This window comes from Eublepharis macularius, chromosome 13 (genome assembly GCF_028583425.1).
Source record: "Eublepharis macularius isolate TG4126 chromosome 13, MPM_Emac_v1.0, whole genome shotgun sequence".
NCBI classification, from domain to species: Eukaryota; Metazoa; Chordata; class Lepidosauria; order Squamata; family Eublepharidae; genus Eublepharis; species Eublepharis macularius.
Window position 1 is genome coordinate 19,080,172 of NC_072802.1, and position 9,933 is coordinate 19,090,104.

Below are 9,933 nucleotides of genomic sequence, written 5' to 3' on the forward strand. Positions count from 1 at the left end.
GCATTGATTTCTCCCCATAAATTGTATACAGTTTAACATTTCATATCTCCCTTATATTTTTATCAATGCACATGTTTGCATCTAATATAGAGGGTGGGGAAAACATTGCCAAGTTGAATGTTCTAGTAAATTGCACATGCTCCAATTCTGGAAATGATTTGAGAAATGTTTCTAGTTACCTACTTAAAATCAGAATGAAACAAGAGGACAATGCATTACAGTAGGCATACAACAAAACAGAAGATTTTCCACAACAAGGAAGTTATCATTATGAAAAAAAAATCCATACGCTCAATCCAACTGAATAGATTGCTCTGTACACAAATGCCTATGTGTGTGTGTTTGTAGCACCCTGTCCATCGAAGTGAATGGGGCACACACTTTACACAGTGGTTTTTTAGATGAATAAGCGTTGGATCTTCAGTACTGTTTGATGAAACATTAACTTGAATAAGAGCTTTTAGAAATGACATATCTTTTTCCCTGCCTGCACAGATAAATGTTATCTGACATTTTAAAATGCAACAATATTTTCCTTTTTTCCCCATTTGAAGTATCTTTTAATTATAACCCCTAGGGTTACACTTGTACCTCCTCAGATCCCCGAGTAATAATTTTGCTTTATAAATTCTCTCGTTGGATAACTTTTGTCATTTAATAATCTGTTTGATGTCAAGACGGACACTTATGGGTCATGGTGAATAAAAGATGATAATCCAGGAGCAGCGCAAGATTTACAGTCCTGTGCCTTTCATCGATCCCATAAAACAACCCAAGCATGTACAAATGATGATCTCGTACGAGTCACTCAGGCAAAAGTGTGAGAACAGAACGAAGAATCCATCAGACTTATTAATACCTACAAAAGCCAAGGATCCCCGAAGTTGTGAATATGGAAGGGAATTTTATATTAGAGAATGAAATATTTATTAACTTTCTCCATCTGTTCTTAAAAAAAATTAGTTTCATGTCATCAAGTCATTTAACGGAATACATTTAGTTTAATCATGCATTCTCCCCGTGGGGAAAAGATGTTCCTGGGAGACTTAGGGGATCCGTTGTAGAACTAGCTAGCAGTGGCTTAAAACAAAAGTGATGGTTTTGGTTAGAGATGGGCACGAATCGAATTATGACCCAAAAAGCCGCACGAACCAGGCCGGTTTGTGGTTCGTGAATCAGTGGTTCATGGAAGCTCGTTTCCACAAACTTCCATGAACTGGTCTAGTGGTTCGTTTGGGTCATATTAAAGGGACAGTTTAAATGGCCATTTCCCCAGGGAAATGGCCATATAAACTTTTCCTGCTGCTTGCAAGCGGCAGGTCCTTTTAAACTATCAGCTGGCAGGCAGCGAGGGGGGGGATCTAGTGTAAAGGGCAGGGCCCTTTAAACTGCCCAAACCTAGCCCCCACCCTCCCAGCCCCAGCCCCAGCCCCACACTTACCTTGCCTTGCGGGCCTGCAGCGTCCTCCTCCTCCTCCCACAAGGGGCGGGAAGGCTGTTTTTGGCCTCCTCCGCTGCCTTGCAGGCCCACGCAGCAGCGGAAGAGGCCAAAAACAGCCTTCCTGCCCCTCGCAGGAGGAGGAGAAGGATGCCGCGGGTTTGGGCTGTTTAAAGGGACCTGCCCCTTGCAAGCCAGGAAAGGGCCCTTTAAACTGTCAAATGCCCCTTTCCCTGCTGCTGCTAAACGGGCCGGAAAGGGGCATTTAAACCCCACGAACCACGAACCTCATGGTTCGTTTTTTTTGTGGTTCGTGCCCATCTCTAGTTTTGATCCTCCTCCGGCTACCATTCAGCACATCAGCTTGACAGGGAAAAAGAAGTTTAGATCATGCTGGCTCATATCCTACCACTTCCTACTCCAACAGAAGGTGCTTTCCTTTGGAAAAAGAGCATCGAAGCGTCTGTATTAAGCTGAGGGGCATGGCAGGATACAACCTACTGTTGATACGTTGCATGGAGTGTGTCAGTGGTTCTGAGCAAGCTGGCTTTCAGTATCCTGTTTTAATTTTCTCATTAAGAGCCCCGCCCTTGGTAACTATGTAAGGGGTCCCAGATTCTCCAGAACATTTATTTATTCATTTATATCCCGCCTTTCTCCCCAGTGGAGACCCAATGCAGCTCACATCATTCTCCTGTCCTCCATTTTACCCTCAAAACAACCCTGTGAGTTAGATTAGGCTGAGAGGGTGTGGCTGGCCCAAGGTCACCCAGCGAACTTCCATGACAAAGTGGGGATTTGCTCTTGGGCCTCCCAGATCCCAGTCCGACACTCTAACCGCTATGCCACACTGGCTCATAATGTGGGAACTGCACTAGAGAGTAGTTATCCACCCCATTCCAGCAATCTCTACATTCATTAAACTTCTTGTTTCTCTATTTATTGCAACATCAAGTACATACATGAAAGGTACTAGGTCCTGGGTTCAATCAGCAGCATCCTCACTCTTGGAAAGAGGCTGGAGTTCAGTTGTTGGACAAATGTGTGGTATGCAGGAGGTCTTAGGCTTACCTGCTGGCACCTCCAGTTAACAAAATGAAAGTTGCGAGCCCTGGGAAAGACCTTTCTTGCCTGAGATCTTGGGCATCTGCAGCCAGTTGAGCTGGGTAGGCCAATGCAATAGGGCTGGCCACAACTCTAGTCAATGATAGGTCCACTCATGGCCTTGAGACCCCAGTGGCTGCACAGTGATGCTTGCCTCAGGTGCCAGACATGGGCAGAAGCTTTTCATCACTCTCTTGTTCTATGCAATCTGAAAAACACTAGAACCTTCCTAACTTTCGCACATCTTTTTTGGTATGACTCTTGTTCTAATTGGCTTCTGGCTTGGCTTCCTGATTGGCTAGAAGAATTTTCATACTGCCTTGGGCAAACAACTGGTTCTGGACATTCAGTCGTCTACCTGCAAACTAAAAGCCAGCAGTCCTTTGATTCTCACTATCAAGAACTGCTTCAGACTGCTTTTCTTGTTCTCCTTTGGCTGCACATATTAACCCCTCATCAGCTGAACTGACCATCGTCTTATTTCTGCAACTGACATCTGGAGGAACCACCTGACCCAAATCAGCTGCATATGTGAGTTACCAATTTGTGGGGCAAGCTCCAGACATCGTTAAGTTACGTGGTGGGAAAGTGAAGCTTGAAGGTCTGAATTCTCCTAAAGAAAGGAAGGAACAGGTAAGTGACAAGATGGATTATTGATTCCACGGGATTCACAGTTTGCTTCCTTCATGCCAGAATCCTTTATACATACCAGTGGATTCTCAGCACAGCTGGTGCAAAGCAAGCCGGGATTGGGTCTAATAAATACACTTTTCAAACATGCATAATTAAAATCGTGATTTGATCTCCCTTTAATGAATTTTAGTCAAGGTTCTCTTCAAGGATACCTTTCTTCCATTAGCATTTGACATTAGTAAGCAATGAATAATTCTATTTTTCCTAGCCAACATCTGGGACACTTCTTGCTTTATTTGCTACACACTCAAAAGTCTGCGAGAAATGCTAATAAGCCAAGAGTGTTTTAAAAAAAATACACACCCACTTGATCATAGTCTGGGACCAAGGTAAAAACTTGAGAGTGTGAATACTTTCCAATGAGAACATTTGTGTAAAGGCAACTTGAAAAGCTTTGGGGAAAGAATAATGTGGGTGAAGAAGTGAACTCAGACTTGCAAATCACAAAAAAGCTAAACCAGAGGCTTTGGTATTAACAAAGCAGGCTGCATACTGAACCGTAGATCACTGATATGTTCGGACTCTTATCCAACCCTATTTGTTTTTTAGGGAACAGCAGAAACAATCTGAAACGCCTCTGTCCTTAACAATGAACTATTTGTTAGCAAAAGCCATCCAGAGAAAAACTGGTGTAATCATTTACAAAGCACTTGTTGCATTTCCTTTGCAAACTCTTCTTGGCCTGAAGTCAGTCAGAAAGAGTAGACAACACTGAGTGAGAAGAAGAAATGGTTTGTGTAGCAGCTGGCTGCCTTGAACCTGGCTATCGGCTGGCTGCCTCCACTAGAACTGCCTCCCTGGTAGAAGCCTAAAAATGTCAGCTGCTTCCATCAAGCGGCAGGGAAGGTGGAAGGGATTACAAGGAAGTAGAAACAGCTGCCGTGGCTCCAGCCAGCTAAAGAAGGTACTTTAGAAGTGGACTGGTGAGGCCCCATTCTAAACGAACAGGTGGTCGTTGCAAGCCTCATTCGTTGCTGTTCGTCAAGCCAGACAGTCTGGCACAGGCAATCAATTCCCTTGGCAACTTAGGCAGGGATTGTCTGAACTCTGTCTGAACTCCTGCTGTTGCCCTGGAAACCCCCAATCTAAGCCCAATTTAGCTTGATAGGCAGGTCTTCCTTTCAAGTGTGGAGCTCCAAATTTGTTACAAGGGAGCAAAGACCAGGGGGGAGGAGGAGGGCTCCCAGCTCTGGCTTTCTTTGCAGACAGTGGAGAGGGAGAAACAGGTGCTGTTGGCATTTTGATGGAGACACAGGATGAGTGCATTGGAACTTGAATTTTCTTAGTGTGTGGTGGGATAGGGATCTACCCCTTCAAGTTCCAGGGCTGCTGTCAGGCTCTGGGGCCAAGTTATTATTTATTATTGGTACCTTTCCTGCTGCCAGCTCGGATAGGGTTTCTGGGAGTGGTGCAGTAGGGATCTACCCCTTCAGGTCCCAGGGCTGCTGCCAGGCTCTGGGGCCAAGCTACTATTTATTATTGGTACTTTTCCTGCTGCCTGCTCAGGTAAGGTTTCTAGGAGTGGTGCGGTAGGGATCTTGACCAAACTTGGATGGTGGCTGGAGGAGAGCCTGCTGGCCGCCACGAACAGCCAACCACGAACATGTTTGTGAACTGGGTCATGTTCGTGGTTGTTCATGAGTCCCTGTTCGTGGATGGCAATGAACAACAAACATCATGTTCATTTTTTTTTCTGTTTGTGCCCATCTCTAAATTGGTCTACTTCCACTTCCTTTCAGTCCACAGCTCTAAAATCAGAGCAGCAGAGAATGAATGGGGTTGGGATGGGGTTGAAGGACTCAATTCCAGCTCTTTTGCCGCTGCTCTTCCCCCATTTCTTCCTGGCAATTAGGACAAAAACAGCTCGCACATTTTCTCTTATATCTCTATAACCAGAAGAGCTAGGCATTTATTTTTTAAAAAATGAAAGCTTAAAGTTCAGAGATGCGGTATGTCATATTTCTGGGGGACACTGCCACCAATGTTTCTCAGAACAGCAGTCTGAAGGTAAAAAGGATGGATGGGAAAAGCAGCTACAAAACCAGAACAAGCAGGGAAAGAGGACCTAGGAAATAAGGAAGGGGAGGAGCCAAATGAAGAGACAGAGGATTGGACAAGTGAAAAAACTAAATAAGGTAAAAGGGGGCAGGCTCAGAGGAGGAGCTAAATTAGGAGCAAGAGATAAATGGCGGTTTTTGCACTTTACATGGGTGGAAGGTAGAAGTCTTGTGCTCTTGAGGGAGCCTGGGTGTAGGAGAGGCTATGAACTTTGAGGTGTGGTTGTGTAGATTTGAATAGTACTAATTTAGGCCTTAGTAAAACCACCTTGGGACTAGGCTTTCAGAAGGGGCTAGGCATAGGGTTGCTAGGTGGTCCCCCCCAAACTGGACCCTGGGGAGAGGGGGGGCCCTAGTTAAGTTTCTTGTGTGCATGCTTTGCACGCACTTGCTCTCGGCCCTACTGCAATGACATCACCTCTAGAAGCGACATCATCAAGCCAGGCTGTGCAATTCTCACAAATGCACGGTTGTGCACCCAGGGACCAGCAGTGGGGAGCTGGTTTGACAAGTCCCACTCTCCTAGAGACGCACCACTTGACATGGACTGGGGAGGTGGGAGCACTGTGGGCTCAGCCTGAGAGAGGTGCCGATGTTGAAAAGATAAGATAATGTGGTTTGAACACTTAAAGCAGTGTACAAATGCATAGGCAGGGCTGTGTGTGTTTTGCTTTGCACACGAAGAAATACCAAGTGTAGCTGGCAAATCTCAGCTTTCATTTTTGTGAAAAAAGGTGCATGTTTCTAGTCCATAAGGCTGTGACAAGAGGCTCAATGCAGGCTCCACTCTCAGGAGCCAAGAGAAGGAAAGTTGAACTACATTTTCAGTCAGGGCAAGGCTTCCACACTTTGCTTCTCCCAAGCAGAAACAAACTATGCAAAACTGCAACTCCCGGGGTTCTTTGGCTGAAGCCATGACAAACTAATATAAATTCTATTTATGTTTGCAATATGGTGGTGGAGAATGCCGTCAAGTCATAGCTGACTTACAGCAATCTCTGGTGGAGTTTTCATGGCAAGAGACTAACAGAGGTGGTTTGCCATTGCCTGCCTCTGCAACCCTGGTCTTCATGGGAGGTCTCCCATCCAATTAGTAACCAAGACTGACCCTGCTTAGCTTCTTAGATCTGATGAAATCAGGCTCACCTGGGCTATCCAGGTCAGAGCATGTTTGCAATACTCATTAAAAATAATAAGCAACATGGCAAACTGATTGGCCCCAGCAGTTTTCGTTTAAATGATACTGTGCTAAATTGTCTGTCCCAACTTCCAGGGCTACGATGGCAAGCCTTGGTCCAATTCATCCCGCGAGCTTTATGTCTCTCTGAGCGAGTATTTCAGCCCAGGTCACTTTGTTCCCAGGCTGGCACTACACAATACTGTGTTCAATGCACATTATCCCACTATTGTAAAAGAGACACTGAGGCGATGAAAGGCCGTTTATTGAGTTCAGAGGTTAGACTGAAATTTGGGACTTGGCTGATTCATAGCTCAATTTCTTAGCTACTCTGCTACACCATGAGGATAGTTTTATGTGGGTAGCCATATTGGAGACAGTAGAATGTCAGGATTTGAGTCCAGTGGCACCTTAGAGAACAACAAGATTTTCAGAGTGTAAGTTTTCGAGAGTCAGAGCTCCCTTCTTCAGACACTAGTAGGAATAGAGCTCCGTTCCCACTCATGTCAGAAGAAGGGAACTCCGACCCTTGAAAGCTTATACCTTGCTCACTAAAGTGCCACTGGATCCAAATCCTGCTATGCTATACCAGTTCTTTTTAAATTTAATAACATATTTGATAAATATTGTTAAGTATATAAAACAGCCTGAAACAAATATGTCATCCAAAAGAATCATCCTCAAGTCAGTTAATCTATACTGCCTGATACATCCTCTGAATACCTTTGGAACCAAGTGGTTCCAAGTGGTTAAAGTGTTGGACAAGGATCTGGGAGAACCAGGTTCAAATCCCTGCTCTTCCAAGGAAGCTCACTGGGTGACCTTGGGCCTGTCACACATCTCAGGCTAACGTACCTCACAGGGTTGTTGTGAGGATAAAGCAGAGGAAGGGAGAACGATGTGAAGCTGTTTTGGATCCCTGTTGGGGAGAAAGACGGGGTATAAATCGAATACAAATAAATACATAAATTAGATTCAATCAAAGTCCTTGGAATTAACAGTTTGTAAATCAGATGGGAAATCAGCAATTAGATGCTAATTTGCCTGCCAATAAATTTCACATATAATTAAAACTTTTTAAAAATGCTGATGCTTTAGTTGCTCAAATTAAAAAAAAACATTTTTTCTCTGTTATATGACCTGATTATGATTATTTCTCCTAGAAAGCAGTCATGTAAATTCCAAAGATTCTGTGGAGGAAAGGTTTCCTGGCTTGACTTCTAAAAATTCTTTCTGAATTTCTGGGCTGCAGTCTCTTCCAAGCATTGTTTTATTATAAGAATTTCTAATATTAATTCTGTAGTTGAATCATGCCCAGTTTCCTGCACCTTTCACTTCCTTCTATTCATTTGTATCTTCCTTCACTTTATCTCACCATTGTGCAAACAGGCTCTACAAAAAAAAAGAGAAAGAAACACAAACATCTTGATGTGGTTGTACATATGATGGCTACAAGATTCTTTTTGTGCAGTATTTTACTGACGTGCATAGGTGCTCCTGTGCATTGAACACTATACCACTCTCAACAAAATTTGGAAACAATAAATGGCGCAATGGAGAATATCTGGCTTTATCAGTGCCACTTGGAAAACGAGACTAGGTAATGTGGAACTTCTAAAATTCAGGGAGAAATTCCGATGAGAATTTTGGAAGCATCCCTAAGAAATTCACTGCAGTCTTCTGCTCGTTCATGTTGCTTGAATCAATGAGAATTCTGTGCTGTTCTTGTTTTCCACTGTAACCTTAAGACACAATTATTGAAAAATAATTTGCATTGAAATATATGGCGCAACCTTCCCTGTGAATGTGTTTGGAATGGCAAGCTGAATAAAATATGGTATTCTTCCCACCTTTCTGCTACTTCTGCTATCGTCGCATTTCTATATGCATTACCTGCAAAGTCTTTGCCAAAGTTTGTTTGACTTTTTATGAAAACCTAAATAGGGCAATCAAAATTAATCATGCTAATGAAACACACTTATGCATTTTTTTCATTTGCATAATTTATACGCCAAGCAGTATACAGGCATGAAGAATATGAGGTGCCTTGAACCTGATTACTGTCTAAGATCTGAAAAACAGATCTGGGCATTTACATGTAATACATTGTGCATGGGATTCATAATGCAACTTGGAGGTAGTCGTTGAAATAGGGGAAAGCCTGTGATTTGCTATTGTCGAAGGCTTTCACGGCCGGAGACCGATGGTTGTTGTGGGTTTTCCGGGCTGTATTGCCGTGGTCTTGGCATTGTAGTTCCTGACGTTTCGCCAGCAGCTGTGGCTGGCATCTTCAGAGGTGTAGCACCAAAAGACAGAGATCTCTCAGTGTCACAGTGTGGAAAAGATGTTGGCAGGTCATTTGTATCTACTCAGGTGGCGTGGGGTTGAGCTGAGTCGTCCTGTAAGAGTTTCCCAGGGTGTGGAATGCTAATGGAGGGAGGCTTCACTGTATCCTGAGAGATCTCTGTCTTTTGGTGCTACACCTCTGAAGATGCCAGCCACAGCTGCTGGCGAAACGTCAGGAACTACAATGCCAAGACCACAGCAATGCAGCCCGGAAAACCCCCAACAACCACCTGTGATTTGCATTTGCCAGGCTTGTTCTGGACACCTATTGAGCCTCATTGCTTTCCCAGATAGCTGTGCAGCAAAAAACCTTAAGACTGGGAGACCAGTTGCCTGCTGTACTGGCATTGCCCTTGGAGCCCAGCAATTAGGATTGCAAAATTCTTCCCTGGCTCAAGGGATTTTCCGTGGTGTGTCACTGCAGTTTCCAGCAACGTGTTTTTTGGCAGCTTTGCAGCACTGGGATTTAAGAGGGACCCTTCCCTTACCAGCACTTAACAGCCACTTGAGCATGATAGAGCCTCCTGGAAAGAGAAAAGGAAGGGAGAAGTCACTGAAAAAAATAAACTGTGCTGAAGCCAGGAGAACTTAGCACCACCTAGTGGTCTCTCCAGCACTGAAACAACAGAAGCAATCCTGACCTGAGTGTAGACCTGATCAAGGTAGGGTTGCCAGGTCTCCTTAACCTTCCAGTGGGAGGGCAGGTACCTGTTACTCACCTTCTCCATGTCCCTTGTGCTCGCACAAAGTGTGCACACACTCCTGCACCTGCACAGTGATGTCACTTCCGGGCAACATCATCGTGCAGGCACAGGAGCGAGCACATGCTTTGCAGCGGGACAATTTGGGCCTCAAATGGTACCCATTTGGGGCCCAAATGGGCCTGCTGACAAGTGTGGGAGTTTTCTCTGGGTGGCATGATGATGTCACTCCCAGGAAGTGATGTCATTGCACCGCTCTGGAAGTGTGCCCAGGAAGCCCATTCCCATGCCTTTCCCCCTTGCTGGCCACTGTGGTAACCCTAGATCTGGGCGTCTCCACTTCACAGGCCACCCCAACACTCACCCTCCATGCTTGCCTTCTAGATCCCAGGATCAATTGATTTGTGAAATATTTAT